This window comes from Pituophis catenifer, unplaced genomic scaffold, assembly GCF_029215685.1.
Source record: "Pituophis catenifer annectens isolate HBS135680 unplaced genomic scaffold, rPitCat1.0.hap2 SCAF_1, whole genome shotgun sequence".
NCBI lineage: Eukaryota > Metazoa > Chordata > Lepidosauria > Squamata > Colubridae > Pituophis > Pituophis catenifer.
This window is the reverse complement of record NW_027256881.1, coordinates 284,231,644-284,249,573: the sequence shown is the minus strand read 5'-3', so window position 1 is coordinate 284,249,573 and position 17,930 is coordinate 284,231,644. Positions and strand designations below refer to the sequence as shown.

General features: G+C 36.5%; 1 long non-coding RNA gene across 1 annotated transcript; it reads left to right on the top strand.

The window, feature by feature from the left end:
- The first annotated feature begins 6,560 nt into the window (after positions 1–6,560).
- LOC139307952 (uncharacterized) lies at positions 6,561–15,446 on the top strand. The gene is made up of 4 exons (XR_011599706.1): positions 6,561–6,649; positions 10,263–10,383; positions 11,282–11,364; positions 14,167–15,446. It is a non-coding gene; the product is annotated as an uncharacterized lncRNA (long non-coding RNA).
- The last annotated feature ends 2,484 nt before the right edge of the window (positions 15,447–17,930 follow it).

Here is a 17,930-nt window from a genome sequence, read left to right as displayed (position 1 = left end):
CTGTTCTTGTTAGGATGGTGGAGTAATTTTTTTTAGCACTTCCTAATCTCAGAGAAATGTTACTTTTCTTTGCAATATTCCAACTTTCTATTTTAGCCATTTAAATAAAAAAGAATTCCCAATAAAATCCCATTTCTTCAAAACATAATCATGATGAGAGAACTTCGGCTGCAGTTCCTCTTCAATCAAAGCATGCACCACTGCCTGTGAGCAACTTTTAGCTAGTTTAGCCAAGAACCAGTTGCACTTTGGCCAGATATTTCTTCTCCTATGCTACACCTTGCTCTGAAACCGAGCATCAAGGACATCTTTATCTGTATGGCTACAGGAAAAAGAGATATATTCTTTACTTAGGGACTACCTTGTCTCCGAAGGTACTAATTTTTTCCACAAATTAAATGTTTAGTCCATCTGCTGTTCGGTGTTAACAAAAGCTAACATAATGTGAAGAGACTATGCCAGTAATAGAAAAAGAAGGCAAAAGTAATAACCAATTTTATCTTCCTAACCTCAAAAATGCATAGGTATAGGGAGATATGTAGCCATCAAACAAACATCTGCTACTTGGGCTAAAAGCTCTGACAGATCTAGATGAAATCTTTTAAGTATTAAAGTGCCAAGAATCACACAACGGTAAATATTTTTCCCCACTTGTAACGTGGCTTTGAAAGCTAGACAGTCAAACATGCTAAATTAAGGGGGAGGAGGAGTACCTTTGATGCTGGAGAAAATTATTGGGAATATCTTAATCCAGAAGAAGAAGAAATCATTCAATACTTGATGAAGTGAAACTAGTATAATGCTCATTGGAAGCACTAATAATAAAGCTTTTAAATATTTTGGATAAATATGAAGGCAACGGTCCTTGAAAAAGACCTTGATGGTTGAAAAAATTCAAAGTTTGTTTAAAGGCAGAAGGACAAAAGAATGATGACTCAAGAATAAGTTTACAAGAAATCAAAAAAGCAGTTACTGAGACAGTTTTGCAAACTGATATTTATCAGGTCATAAAGATTAAAAAGCAAATGAATGACAGAATGTTAGAAATCTTGAAGTGGAAATTTCTATCCGAAAGAATTGCGCCTTGGCAATCTGAAAGCTTTACCCTGCTCCCCAAGCTAAATTAAGTAGCCCAGTTTCTATTCCCGCCAGCCACTCAAGAAAAAGAGGGAAGATATTTTCTCACAAGATCTCTCCCCCCCTTTTTTTTTTTCTGATTACTGATGTGGTTTAAGCTAAACTGGTGAGAGAGTAAAAAACAATGAGACAAGTAGGAATTACAGGTAATCCTCAATTTACAACTACAATTGAGCCCAAAATTATGTTGCTATGTGAGAAATTTGTTAAGTGAGTTTTGCCCCATTTTACATAATTTTTTGTTAAATTAATCATTGCAGTTTTTAAATTAGTAACACCGTTGTTAAATGAATTTAGTTTCCCCATTTACTGCTTGTCAGAAGGTTGCAAAAGGTGATCACATGACTCTGGGACATTAGCCATCATAAATGTGTCAGTTGTTAAACATCTGAATGTAAACGCGTGACCATGGGGATGCTGCAATGGCAGTAAGTGTGAAAAATGTTCATAAGTCACTTTTTCACTGCCATTGTAACTTTGAATGGTCACTAAGCGAACTGTTGTAAGTCAAGGACTACCTGTAGTGCATCACTGGACAAATTGGCAATACCTGTGTTGTTTTCAGAAATGATTTACTATCTGCAACTCATGGTTGCTATCAAAGCTTGTTGCTTACCATTTACTTTGTCCTCAATGTGTCATCCAGAACTTTTGGATTTACAATGTAAATGTGCTTATTTTAAACATTATTTTTGATTTGGAAGATAGAAACAAAGACCACCAAATGCACTTGTCATAGGTTGTTTTTGTTTTGGGGTCAGTATCAAATATATATATTATATTTATTTGTTGGAGCTACATTCTGCCTTTCCTTCCAGAGTTTAAGATAGCAAATGCCGTACTCCCTCTTCCCATTTTCCTGCAATAACAATTCTGAAAAGTAGGTTGGGATGAGAAAATGATATAAAGTCATCCAGCAAGCATCCAAAGCTGATCCTGAATGTGAGCCTGAAACTCTCCAAGGGCATTACAACACACAACCACTATATACCATACTGACACTGCCTCCTAAGGATATCAGTCTAACATATGCTATTTATGATCAAAATGCAATCTCTTGTATTATACTACTGAAAACTTTTTAAAGGGAAGCAAATATTGTAAGAGAATATATTCACATGGGGACTGTTGCACATTACTGTCCTTTACAACTGTTACCTGTGAAATTCATTTATTTTGAATTACCAGGTGTGATTGTGGCTAGGTTCATATGAGATACTAAGCCTAAAATCCTGATTAATAGATTAACCTATCTGCCAATTTCACATAATGTACTACCTATATTGGGAAGATGGTTTAGTTCCTCCAACATTCTGAATCATAAATTATTCAACCCCATTTTAATCCATGCATCAAACTTTTTGAATGACATGGACATTTTTCTGTACTAACAGATGTGCTATTTTCTGGGGGGGTTCCCTCCAGAAAATATATGAGGAAGTTATTTTGCAAAATGAACTAAACTTTTATTTTTATTTTTTGTCAGGTGGAAAAGCGTTAAGACAGTCTACATTTCAAAGTCATGTACAGTATCACAATTACTATAGTTTAATGGACAGTAGCACTTCTGTCTTGTGGAGAAAAATGCTTCTTGGACCCGATCTTAACTGAAAAATTTGTTAGTATCCAAATCAGGACAGATGGTATTTTAAGCTCTGCATACCCCAGATGCAACATTGTTCTGAAGAAAACATTGTTTTCTTCAGAACAAAAAAGAAGAAAAATTCTTCTAAAAGAAGAAAAATCTGTTTTTCTGTGAAGTGACTACAGATAGCAGACTAATAGGGTGCTTTGAAAAAGGTCCATATGTTTATCCAACGTTACAGTACAAGAATCATGGTTTGAAGCCTAACTCTTATAATTTCAGGATACACCTAATGGGACTGCTAAAACAGTTTCCCAGTAGCTTCTCAAAGTTCTTTAAAATATGGTTGTTACAGAAACATTTGCTGGGGTAATCCTAACAAAATATATTGTGGAACTTGGGTAAGATGAAGAGGGTAGGAATGTTTGTGTAAAGTTGAAGCATAAAAAAGCTTAAATTGGTATGTTCCACCCTCTGTATTTTTGAATAACTGGAAAATGTACATTTGATAAGGACATTGATAACAATCAGTTAAAAATCTAGTTTTTGTATTATTTCCTATCTCACACACACACATGCATAGACATTATGATCCTAAAACAATACTGAGAGTTCAATAAAACTGAAGATTCATCTCCCATAGTGTGACTTAGTGATTATTGGTATTTCCTGGTATCAAAGTCTAATTCAGGTGTATTAAGTGTTAAAAGTCTTTGACCCAGAACAATCTGCTTGTGCTCAATAAATTGTTTAATTATTATTTTAGTTAGCAATCCGACCAGCACATGCAGTCAATCACAGGGCTCCCATTCAAGAGTTGGAAGAGTACAATAGTACTCTTGGAAGTGATCAAAATAGTGATCTCCTAACCTTCAGAACAACATACCATGAAATTTGGATAGACCCAACCCTGTTGGCCTTCTGTAAGGCCTTGAAAATTTGCCTCTTATCTGAGCATTGGGTCAGGTCAGAGTGTTGGATGAACTCATACTGTAATGATTGGGAATGCAGTTAGAATTGGCCTCAATTGTACTATGTTCTTGGTTGGTTTTATCTTGCTTGGTTATTCTTTTGGTTATTTTTCTCTGTTTTAACCCTGTTTTATCTGCTCAGTGTCACAATCCTCATGTTGTTTGGCCATATAAGATGGTAAAATAAAGATGAATAAATAAACTGGGATGATAGGGTGGGGGAAAAATTTAGATTGAATTATCTATGTACGCATTAGAATATTTAGCCATAAGATAGAGACCTAAATTAACTGTAGGGAAACAATAATGATAGAATAAATAATAATAGAATATAATATACTGATATACTAGATTTAGTAGAAACTTGTTATTCTGTAACCTTTAGGTTCTTGTAACACATATATAGCCTTTGTATTTGTATCACATATATTATGCCTTTATATTTGTATCTCCTGTAACAAACATATTCTGTTATTAGGCCTCTGTAAAATAACTGGTATTTGTCAAACATATGTTCCTGCCATTTGATCTGAACCCATATCAATTTTCTTCCTGTTTTTCTTGTGCCATCTAAGAGCATGGTATGTATCTCAGTTGGAACTGCAGACATCATCCAAGGGGTAATTTACACCTCAGCCCTAATTTACATCTTTGATTTGTATAAGCTCCTTCCTTGCAAAACCAGGGGGCCAAATGGCCAATTGAGAGAACAAAGGAATGCTCAAGGAAGAGATAAGACTAACTGGGAAGCTTCTATTCCCTTGCAGGGTAACAAGGAATACACAAACCTAAATTAGGGGGCCAGAATTGGGGATTTAACTGGTGTTTTAAAGGTATAAAAAGGGGTCACATCTTCTCTGAAGTTGTTGGCCTTTCCATATACATGTCTCTTTGTATGTTTGGAACGGTTTTACTCAGCCTTTTGCTTTTGATCAAAAATCAAATGCTGATTCTTATACAAGCCTCCGTTTAAGTCCTTCTTTTTGGCTCACTGTGGGCTTAAGCGTACTGCCAGACCTTACAAACGTATGATAGTCTTTCATAACATCTAAGAAAACAAATTCAGTATCTTGTTTTTATTATCCAGTGATTATACAGCTAGTAGCATTTTCTTGCCACCCAATTTTTTAATACTTCCTGCTTCTGTTTTATGGACCCATACCATGAAGGGCTTTAATAATAACCAACACTTTGAAGTGGACCCAGAAGCAAAATGGCAGCCAGTTCACCTCATGTTAAGAGCGGTTATTATTTCTGAGATTTAAAATGTATTATAATATTTTACTTATAACTGTAATGGAGACTGGAATTTGTAGGTCATGATGGTTGTTAGTTGAGACACCCATGTAGCCAGACTCAATTTTATAACTTTTATTTTTACAGGGTTAGGGTTAGGATTTTGCCAGAAACTGGCAAAAAAGGAATTGCAGTCACTCAGCTACAGAATGCTACAACTGGTGGTAAAGGCAAGCGGGTTCCCAAGCAAAGTACAGTCATGTGACTGCAGGAGCGTTAGCACCTGTTGTTACTCCTGAACTGGATCATAAGAGCACCATAACTTCAAAACCACTAAGTATTCTTTAAACAAGGACTACCAGTATGTTCTTCCTGCAAATTTGCTCCTTTAGTGGAATGAACACAATGAACCTGAATAGTAATGTCCTCATGAAGATGTTTTATGTGAGTTAATTCAGCAATCCTAGAATAAATACTGGTAGTCCTCAATTTATGACAATTGAGCTCAACATTTCTGTTGCTAAGTGAGACATTTGTTAAGTGAGTTTTGCCCCTTTTTGACACCTTTCTTGCGTGTCGTTAAGTGAATCACTGCACTGGTTAGTAACACGGTTAAATGAGCCTGTCTTCTCCACTGATTTTGCTTGCCAAAAGGTGATCACATGACCCAGGGACACTATAAGCGTCATGAGTCAGTTACCAAGCACTTCAATTTTGATCACATGATCACGGAGCTGCATCATAAGTGTGAAAAATGGTCATGTCACTTTTTTCCAGTGCTGCTGTAAGTCTGGTCACTAAATGAACTGTTGTAAATCGAGGACTACCTGTGAACTTACATTTACTGTGAGCTCACAATACAGTAAAACCATTCAATGGTGTTAATTAAAAAAAAACCTTTTACTTTGTATAAATATACAAAAGTATGAAGGTTATTGCTTAACGCATTGTAAGCCGCCCTGAGTCTCCGGAGAAGGGCGGCATATAAATTAAAGCAAAAAAAAAAAAAGAACCCTTAGGTTGTAATCTATGGTTTGAAGAACGTCTTCACCCCACATGCTGAACCGTGGACCACATTGCGATTCAGCGTTTGACGACTGTAAGGTTAGACTTGATTGCCAGTCGCCCCTGGTCCGTCCCCCCGACACCAATCCCAGTCAGGCTTTCCCAATTCCAAAGCTGGGACCACTGGTATGAGAACGTTGTGCGCATGCGTGAGTGGCTGTTGACTGAGCGCAAAACAAGCAAGGACAGGCATCTGTACGGAAATAAGAAGCCGTGACCGGCGCAGGCCCAGTGGACTGACGTTTCTTCTCTGCTCCGAGTCGCTTCCAATATAACTCGGCCGCCAACCGTCCCGCAGGTCCTTTCTCCCTCCAAGGCGTTGGGAATGTCCCAACGCACCAACCCTCCACCTTTGCGACGCCGCGGAGCAATTCCAGGAGAAGGAAGGCGTGCCCCCCACCCCTTCGCTTGGCCAATGGGTTTTCTGCGTTGCGGAGGCGGCGCAAGACTCGGGTTGGCCGTCCAATAAAAATCAAAAGCGGGAGGTGACCGATAAGAGCTCGGCCCAATAGAAGAGGAGAGGCGTCGGCAACGTGATCCTTTCGCGCGGGCTCCGATTGGGTGACCGGAAGCAGGGGAGGGGAAGATGGCGGAGTGAAGGGGAAGAAGTGGAGCGAGAGCCTCTGCGGGCTGCGGCCCGGGGGCCCCAGCTGGGGTAAGAGAGCAGGGAAAGCCAATCGCTGCGGCGGAGAAGGTTTGCGAACACCGGGCCTTGTTGGGCATAAGCCCGATTTTGGTGCAGGAGTTGTTTTGGCTTGGCTCATTCGCGGGGTGAAGGGGGATCTGAGCCCTGTGTGTGTGTGCCCACCACTATCGCGCGCCTCTTGATTGGAACAAGTTCCAGGATTATGGAACCGACCTTGAGCTCTTCTTCGAAACTGCTCCCTGCTGTTTTCCTCCCTGGTTTAGGGTGCCACATATAATGGGCGCCAGGGTAATAGTATCTGAAAGGCGAAGCTTTTTGCTCCTGCAGTTGCAGCTGGAAGGGGGAAACGGAGATTGGTTAAAACGTGGCGCTTTTCGGGTGCCACCGAGCTCTGTGACTGCGAAGGAAGGCACCCCGAGCCTTTCTCCTTAGAATGGCTAATGAAAGCCAGAGGTTTTTTGGGGTGTGTGGAGGGGAGAGTTTCCGTTGGGCCGTGAACAGTAGGGTTGTAATGCAAGCTTGATCCAGGTCGTCCTCGACTTACAACAGTTCCTTCAGTGACCGCAAAGTTACAATAGCATTGAAACAAGTGACTTATGACCGTTTTTTCACATTTACGACCGTTGCAGTATCCCCATAGTCACATCATCAAGATTTGGAGGCTTGGCAACCGATTTACGACGGTTGTCTCTGGGGTCTCGTGACCACCATTTACAACCTTCTGTTGAGCGAAGTCAATGAGGAAGCCAGATTCACTTCACAACCATGTTACTGACTTAACATCTGCGGTGATTCCCTTAACAACTGCGGCACGAAAGGTCGTAAAATGGGGCAAAATTCACTTAATGTTTCAGTTACCAACAAAAATGTTGGATTCGATTCTGGTTGTAAGTCGAGAACTACCTGTACTTGGTTTATTGGTATAAATACATCGTTATATGAAACCTCCAGACTTTTTCTGGCTCCCGCTTTCATGTCTACTGATTCAAGGTATGATTGAGACTTTCTCTCCTGTCCAGAGTTTTGTTTTATGTCCATTTTTTTTCTTGCCAAATCGATACATTTTTTTTCTCATGGTATATTGTTTATTGACTCATCTCTTAGTTTAATATTGATAAGTGTGTGCTGACCCTTTATTTTATGAAACTGGATTAGTGGCTATTTTGTTTTCTTTGTATTCAGAATTACACTTTGTTACAGTTCTCTGGTATTTTGTGATTTGGAATTGGAATTTAGGATGGGGATGGGTAGGAGGGCAAAATGTAGGCAGACATACGACATTGAAATATCAGTTGAAAAAATATCAATGTTTCCATTTTGAATTCCTGTTTTCTTTTCAAGGTAGTTTTTAGTGGTATATTCATATTTATAAGAGTAACAGTGTTTTCTTTATAAAATAGGAATAAAAGGGCAATGTTAGGAACAATGAGTTTATGAAGTTGGTAATGACTAGTTTTAGAAAATGCTGAGACATCTAGGGAATAGATCTTGTTGGATGTAAGAGAGACTTGTTAGAGAATTCTGCAGATGGCTGGGAATTGAATTTTGAATAGATTCATATGTACTGTATTCATTAGTGTGTACTCTGAAAGCAGCTGCATCTATTGAAGTAGATATTGCCAAATATTTTTAATGAGTACTTCTGAGTATTTATTCAGCTGCTGAAATATCATTGAATAAAGGGACAGATGCTGAGAAACAGGACTTATCAGCAAAGTTATTTTTAATAGCCTTATTAATGAAACTAAAAATTGTAATTGGGTTTTTTTCATTTCAGGGGATCAGATCAGTAGAGAATATTCTAGATTAGGCCCTTTCCTCGAAGGTATGTGTCTTTTAAGAGATTACGCTTATCTCCAAATTAGCAGCTTTTTTTCCCCCAAGATATGGCATGGAACCCAACTGGGCATTGGTGCCTGAAAACATCTTGAATTCCTCTGAATAGTTTTGTTGGAGCCTTACTTTGGGTGACTTTTCCAAAGAACTCACAAAATAGAATGACCTGACAGAAATGCTGCCTAGTAATAAATTTTGTATTTTCTATTAGCTGAAGGGTTTTCAAATGAACCATTTGGAAAAAAAAATCATTAAAGTACAACCTACATAGCTTAAATATTTTATTCAAAGAAACCAAAAGTATGACAAATATATATATTATTGCTTTTAATATAAAAATATGAAGGGGCTGAATACTTGTATTCAGACTGTAGTTATTTTAGTGACACTCTAGGAGCATTATAAATATATTTCTTAAGCTTGATCATGGAGGGATTTAACTTTGAAACTGGTCAATATGACTTTTATGTGTATTATGGTATTTGTAATGAATAAATACATCTTTAAAAATTAAAATAGGCTTTTTGTAGAATGATACAAGTGGACAACATTCTGTTTTATGTTACTGGTTTGGGCACAAAAATCTCAAAAAGGACTAGCTGGTGAACTAGTGTAGTGTAACAGGTAAGTTGTTGGACAAAGACTGGGGCGGCCCAAATTCTAATCTACTTTCAGTCAGAAAATTAATTAGATGATTTGAGGCCAGTTATATTCAGTGATTGGAGATAAAATTAAAATTGAACTTCTGAAGGAAAGACGGATATAAAATTGATAATACTGTAATTATAACCTCCCACTCTGAACCCTATGCTTTTTGGGGGACCTGATCCAGTAAAGCATTTAGGGAGGACTAGTCAATGGTAAATTTGTTACTAAATGTCTATAAGGCTTTGGGATGTGTATCTATTTTTTCCAAATAGATTTGGAAATTCACTATACTTTAGTGTGGGGACTTATTTGTTAGTTGTATATGCTACTGTTCTTTCAAGAGCTCACTATGGCATACATAACATTTCCTTCTACAGTTTTTCCCAAATTTAAATATGGGCTTCACTGACTAAGGATGCACTTTCATTGGGAACTAGAACCCCCCCCCCAAGTGCAGCTCCTTAATTACTTGTCCAATTTCAGAGATAAATGCAAACACTAATTGGGATTAGATACTGTTGCCTGAGATGAAGAAGGTGAAAGAAAATACAAGCCATAACTATTTATGCAGATTATGCTAAGGCTTTAATGAGCCACTATTTACCAATTGCATATCCAAATTATGGATAAGGATATATAATTGTGTATTTCTGGTAGGATGATGGTGTTCATATCAGCTTTCAGAAATGATGGATGATGATGATGATGCTATCCATATCTGATTTTCGGAGATTCTGTGGACCGGTTGTCTTCACATTATCCATCTTGTGTAGCTTCTTTCATTTCTTTTATGTTCTGGCTATTGGTAACTAACCACCATATTTTTGGCGGCCTTGTTTCCTTTGACTCCAATGAGTTTGATCAGATGACATGGCCAAAATAAGTAAGGCGGAATTTTATGATTCATGTCTGGGTTTTTATAGTTCAATACTGGATTGTTTGTCACCTTTCTGTTTGATAAATTCTGTTCGCATTTGAAAGGTTCAGTATAAAGTCAAAACTTGTCAGTTATGATTTTAATGTATATCTGTGAAGAGTTGCTCCAATATGAAGGAATGCCATAATGGTCTTTAATGGTTACCAGATAGGAAACAGCAATATGTAATGTGTCTTTTAATATTTTCTTCTCCCCTTACAGGTCTGTGCCCCTCCAGGTCCAAGCAAATATCATAGTAATTGGCAGTCAACATTTGCATTAACTGAAAGCTACCGGCAAAAGTTCTTGGTGATAAAATGATCAGTGCAGCATGAAATGGAAGGTAAGTGCATTGTGTCTGTGGAATAGTGTGGCCTGTTCTTTTATGATTTGACAGATGTATCTATCTCAGAGTGCTAGAGGAATTTGCTGATGATATGTCAAACTTTTATGTTTTATATTTGAGAAATACTAGAAATCTTACGAAGTGCTGGATAATTGGATAAAAGCTTTTCCTATATTCAAAGAAAGAAAAGTGGGGAAATGTCAGAATGGTCACTCTTCTGTTGTTACATGAGGAGATTCTAGAGCAGATCTGAAAGAGATATCCTGTAAACATCTTAAAAACATTGCAATAATTATCATAATAATTACTGTATTGTTTGGACTGGATGTCATGAGAAATATATGGATACATAGTTGGTTTGAAAATAAACTATTTATTAGTAATTCCTCATGAAGTTGGGAGTGAGGTATAAAATGGGGTGACTTGAATAAGGAAACAGAGAATGCGTATCAAATTTCCAGATGAAAATTAGATGGAAAGCAAGTTCCCTCCCCTCCATTAAAAACAATCTTAATAGGTTAGAGAAATGAGTGAAAATAACAATGAAATTTAATAGATGCAATGCAGTTATATATTCCAGAATAAATCAAATTATATGTTCTGTGAACACATTCCGCTATATCAGTGGTCCCCAGTCTTTCCAGCATGATGGACTGGCGGAGGTGTCGGTGCCAGGGGGAGAGGGGATGATTTCATGTGTGCGCTGCTTTCACAAATGGAGCTTCGCAGGTGCACTTGCTCACCATTTCCATGACCTGATTCTCAAGAGTGCGATCCGGCACTGGGACATGGACTGGGTGTTGGGGAACCCTGCTCTATTAACTCCTTCAGAAGTTAATCCTAGAATATCTTCATCAGGATTTTTCTATAATTTATGAAAATTCTACATTCACAGAGAAATTGTAATGGAATTGGAAGCAAGCAAATGTCCCTATCGTCCAAAAAGGAGGAAAATCCAGGAATGAACCATCACTAAAGGTAAACATTCCTTCAAGCTAATCTTGCTTCCTGGTAATGTTATAGACTGTTAGCTTTCTTGGCATGATGTGGAAATTGTTTGTCAGTAGCTTCTTCCATGACATTTTTAAAACCTTCAAGTCTAATTTGGACCTCTGGTATTATCAGTAGCTTGATGCTGTGCTGATACTTTTTTTATCATATTTGTTTGCTACCCATCTTGTCACGAGATGACTCTGGATGAATTACAATGTTAAAAGCAGGAAAACCATAGAATAGATATTTATTATTATTAACAACAAAACAACAACTGGTGATGATTAAAATATGGGAGGGGAGGGAGCAGGATGCACAAGAGGGGAGATGGGATCTACTATTGATCCATCAGCTACCTCCAGCGTGATACTCCCTCATTGGGACCCCAAGCCACCTGGCAGAGTCAAGTCTTCAGCCCTTGCAGAAGGTCAAGAAGGTGGGGGCAGATCTCGCTCTGAGGAGCAAGTTGTTCCAAAGGTCCACAGCCACAATAGAAAAGGCTCTTCTCCTGGACCCCGCCAGCCAGAATTACTTAACCAACAGGATCCACAGTATGCTTCTCTGCTGGCACTGATGGTGTGAGCTTGTCCCATTGGGATGAGACAGTTCCTCAAGTAACCTGGACTCATGCCATGCAGAACTTTAAAGGTAACACCTTGAATTGCATTGGGAAGTAAACTGGCAATCAGTGAAGCTTGTGGAACAGAAGTGTAACATGGACCACTCGAGGGACCCCAAAAACTGCCTGAACTGATGCACTCTGCACCAGTTGTAGCTTCCAAATACTTTTCAAGGATAGAACAAATTGCATTAGTCCAGGCATGAGATGACCAGGGTTTGAATGACTGAGCACAGATATTTGAAAGACTCTCAGATCTTTAAGAGTTGATTTCTTAGCACTGTGAAAAGCCCACTTTCCAAAATCTGTTTTAAATTAAATTCTTTTAAATTAAAAGCAAATTATACCAGACTAATGTTTATTTTTCAACAGTTAATAGTCTGATAAATGGTAAAACTATACCATTGATATACTGTACATTTTTTTCAGTAAAAATTTCCATCAATTTCCACAATATTCTTTTTGTTGGGATGGTTAAATTTTTAGTGTTTTAAAGGCTTTTACTTTTATTTAGAAATAAACTTGATCTATATCATTGATTTAAATTGTCTGTTTTCTTTAAATCATTTAAAATGAGCCCACCTTCTTAGTTGGCAATTTGTCAGGAATTCTATTGTGGTAGATTCCCAGCATTGACAATGAATGGACAAAAATCATTTAGGGAACTTCAGTTTTTATGGATGAAGCGAATGTTAAGAATCCCTGTTATCTGTTAATAACAGTTTATTTTGATACCATGTAGGCTTAAAACAATAAATGGATATAATCTTTTAGAACAACAAGTCACCCATTGAAGGTTTAACATTTGCTTTTTATGATCTTACTTTTGACTGATACATTGACTATAATCATTAAACACTTTTTTTTTTTGCTTCTACAAATACTCTTGTTTTAGTGTAAATGGAAGTAAAAAACTCTTTACTCTTTACTAACAATAATTACAAAAGGGAGTGTTATTCCTTAATAGCTATTAAACAGTATTTGAAGACCTTTGAGAGAAATAAAAAAATATGCAGGGATAGAAAATTAGTATGTGTATTTTGGAATTGGTTCAAACTGTCATTTGAAAATACATCCTTTTCTGCAAGCTTTGCTTACAATCTCACAATATAGGTTATATTGAAATGACTGAACATTCTTTGTTATTGTTAGTGACTTACAGACTACTATCATTTTCATTAAAATTTGTTTTCTGCTGTTTTTTATTCCATGGCAAGCTTTCAATTAAATAGTGTTAATTCCTAAAATAAGCCTCTCCCGCATTCTAAATGATTTGGACCTCAACTCAGTTGTTATCAGTAATTATTTTACAGATGTTACACTACTTTATATTGTACATTTAGCACAGTACATATTTTCATATGCAAATAATGCTTCTACATTGTAAAGCGCTATGGGGTGGTATATACATCTAAACGGTATTGCTATATGCAGTAGAAATAAGATTTATTTTCCATACTCAGTTGCTTTTCATGGCAATGTTTTCCAGTGATATTTATGTATCAGAAGCAGGGGTGAAATCCAGCAGGTTTTGACAGATTCTGGAGAACCAGTAGCGGAAGTTTTGAGTAGTTTGAAGAACTGGCAAATACCACCTCTGGCTGGCCCCAGAGTGGGGTGGGAATGGGGATTTTGCAGTATCCTTCCCCTGCCACGCCACCAAGCCACGCCCACAGAACCACTAGAAAAAAAAATGGATTTCACCAGTGATCAGAAGGCAAACATAGTCTTCAGATTCTAGGCTTATAAAGTAGTTTTGCTGTGTATGGGAAATGAATGAGTCTTAAGAGTAAGCAGAATGTGACCATAATTAATGGCACAATACTCCAGTTACCCTTATCTAAAATTCATCTGCAGATTATTTTCCAGTGTTACAATGCCAAGTTTCTATGAAATAAAATATTGTTTTCAGATTCACATTATATTAATTGAGAGTCAGTTTGATCTAGTGGTTAGGATTAGAGTTGTGTTCAAGTCCTGCCTTGGCCATGAAAGCCAGCTGGGTGATCTTAGGCCAGTAATTCTCCCTCAGCCTATCTCACCTCATAGGTTTGTTGTGGGAAAAATAGGAGGAGGAAGGTTTGTTGGAAGCATTCACTATCTTGAGTTATTTGTAAAAACAATAAAGGCGGGATATAAATAAATAATATGTGTGTGTTTGATTCCAGGTCTTTTCCTTTTGACCCAGGAGATGCTGTTTTTTAAAGAGTTGTTATTCATGAATGCCCATCTTGAGAAGAAAACTCTTCCTTTATTTCTCTAAATGGAAATGAAGAAATGCTGCTTTGAGCCTTTTACAGCTCCTCATCATAAAAAATCATCACATAACGCAGAATTATACAGGTGGAAAATACAACCCTTGCAAAACAACTAAAATGAATATATGGACTTCCATGTGTACCAGGCCTTTGCTTATGGTTTTTGCCCTCTAAAAGTGATTGTGCATTACAATATGAGCAATTGTCAATTCTTGTTGACACTTTGATTCATTCAATATATTTTAGTAAAATAATTTACCACAAAATCTTTGGAGAACCTAAACAAATCGGTATGTTCTTGAAATACCGTCTCAGAAATCTTGATGAAAAATTATGGCAGAAGGACCAGAATGTACATGTGTTATTAAAAAAAAAAGAGAGAGAAATAGTTTGAAAGATTTTCCACTGGAAAATTTCCTTCCTAAAAGAGTCAGTTTATAATTAGATTTTAATGGAATCTTGATGCAAGTAAATCTTGATGCAACTACGTAAAATTGCATCAGTCAAGTTATGTATTGAATGTACATAAAAGCTGGAAAGTGGGGATATTAATAATATGTCCCACAAAATGAAGGTTGGAGACTTAAAAGTATAGAAAGCCTTGGGTAGTAGAATTTACTTGGTATCCCAATTCTTTCCTAAGGAATTCAACAATAAAAGGAACAATGATTGAACTGTCCAGGCTTTTTCCTGAAAGGAACAACAATGCCAGTATAACCTTGTATGTAAAACTCCACTGCTTAGATGAACAAAAGTTAGACATGCTCAGGAAGGGCTTCTTTATTATTTCTCAATAAGTCACCCAGAGTTAAGGTGGGAATTGTGTTCTAAACATGCTTGCAGAACATTCTTTGCATCGTGTTTGTTTCTACTGGACTGTTTCAAGCTGGGATAAAAGCTGCTTTTTGCCACAATGGGTGCAAAAGCCTATGTCTTCTTCCCTTGCTGAGCCATGGAGCACCTTATTTCAGTTTTATTAAAATATTAATGTAGGTTCGCTAATAGTTTTAACAATATCCTCAATCTTAGTTAAAGGAAGTACATTTGATAATTGTTAGTCATAGCTAAGAATGTTGAATGCTTTTGGCTGATTGTTATTTTCAAAGGTAAAGTTGTGGCTGCTAGAAGAACATTTGGGATGTTTGTATGTTTTAAATAGTTTTAATAAGGGGAATAAACCTAGCAAAGCATTTGTGTTTGCTTGTCATCGTGTTGTGTTTAGCTTATATATGATAAAAGAGTAAACATTTTTTTCTTTCTTTGAATAAAAAAGAAGTAGAGGTAGTCCTCATTTAGTGACCAAACGAACTGGCATCTTGGTTGTTAAGCAAAGCAGTCAGTAAATGACATTGACCTGTCGTTGAGATCTTACTTCAGCTTTCCTTTGCTTTACAGACCTGTGAATGTCATAAATGCAAGGATTGGTTGTAAAGTTACTTTTTCCTCACCATTGTAACTGTGGCATAGTTAATAAGAGCTAAATAAGGACTACCTGTACAATTGTTTTTTTTTTTAAGTGTTGCAAAAGAACATTTTCAGAGGGCTTAAAATATAGCTACAGAACAAAAATGAAATATTTAATAGTCAAAAGAGTTGTGAAACTTAGAAATTTACTCATACAAAAGTTTAAATTTTAAAATAATTTGGATATCTTTTGGGTTTATCAAGGTTTCAGAAGTAAAACTTAATGAAGTTGTTCTCTGCGACTCTTACTAAAAATTAGAAAGCAGCATGAATTTAATCAGTAATTTGGATGTTGTTTTAGCTATTTATACCTCAGAGATATTTTGTGGTGAAGATAATACAGTACATTGGGACAGAAGGGAAATGTAATTTAGTTTCCCAAATCATTAGAAAATGATCATATATTTAAGAAAAAAATAAATTCTTTATCTCCTTTCTCACTAAATGCCACTGTAATAATGTATCTATTTCTATTGAATACGGCTGCATTAAGAGTAAACTTAGCATTTGAAGAAAAAAACAACACTGCTCTCTATGTCTGGGAAATCACTTTAGTTTAGTTATCCATGTCCATCTCCTTAACAGTAGTATTCACAGGCAATATTGCCTTATATTTTTTTTAAGTTTTACATACTCATTTGTTGTCCACCTTGGCAGGAAATCTTTCACATCTGAAAGATGAAGCAAATATGGGGCATGTGCAATAGTATAATATATACATATAAATATATTTTAATACTTGTGGACAAAATGTTACAAGTTGTTTGAGAACAACAAAATCACCAATGTCTTCCATTTTAAAATGTGTATAGTTCCATAAGCATTAGTGCTTTGTAGCAAAACTGTAGTGCCATGTTAGGATCGGTGCATGAGCCTAGTAGTACTTTTTTACGATTTCAGAGTGACAAATTAATGAAGCTGATGATGTAACTTATAGGAAACTGACATGGTTATGGTCATGGTCTAAAGATGCAGTGTCCTTTCTAGGCAATGGTAGAAGAAACTGCTGCATAGAATCAGTGAGATGTGAATTTCATAGTGATTGCATGAAAATAATCTTTAATCAGCCAGGTATATTTTGAGTGCACTTAAACTGCATGTAAAAACCCTAATAGAAGTAATAATCTTTAACAAAACCCCTTGTGAATCATGGAATATTTTGCTATAATGAGAAAAAAAAATAACTGATAGTGTAAATTCTTAAATTTTAGGGACTAGAATAAGCATATGACTAGTCTTTCCCATTCATGCTTTTTTCCACAAAAAGTTTTGGTATGTTTTTGAATCAGATTTGTTGGTTGTTTTTGTGCTTGCATTAAGACAGGAATGGGTAACCTTTTACAGTGTAACTGTTGCTTGTAGAAACTGAATGATAGATTGGGGCTTGCACATATCTGCCAATGGGGCAGCTATTAATCAAGAGTAGCATCTTGCAAAATTGACAAATCTAGAAATGCTATCACTGTACAGCTAATTCTGAATGCACCTAAGTTATTAGCATTGTTCATTATTAAAATCTCATATATATTTTTTTGCTTACCTCGCTATTTTGATAAAGCATTTGTTGTTTTCTTACTAATTAAATATTTAGTCAAATTTATTTCTTGCATCCAAATATCTATATATTACAGTAATTAATCTTAGTAGGTTTTCCCCCTTTTCTGAAATTAGTTAACTCATCTAAAACTTTATTTTTGGTTTAAACAAGTCAAGACTTAAGTTATGAATCTAGTTCTTTGTAGATCTTTACGGTTTAAATGCTACTTTTAGCTTAAAGGGGATACTGCATCTTTTTTTAAAAAAAGGAACTTCTCTATAAATGACCACCTTGATGAGAGAAAAGATGTCTGTATTTCTTTATTGGCAAAACATAATATGATACTTGTACTGTAACTGTTAACCCAGAGAACTGCAGAATTACTTTTAAAGATCTCTCTCTCTCTCTCTCTATTTTCTCATGAAAGTGGCAAGGTGTGTCGTTTGGAGTTGAATTGTGAGGACCTGAGCTCTTTTGGGGCTCTCTTGTGAACAGCAGTATAATTGAATGAAATGGGGCTGATGATTGGGAGAATTGATGGAAAAATACCTCTGAAACTGGAATGCAAAATAGCACAGTACGTAGGGGGGGAAATCCCTGATGCAAATAAAGCCATAAGAAGACAATAAATAGAACTTTAGTAGCAATAACTGTTTGCATGTAATAGGACCTA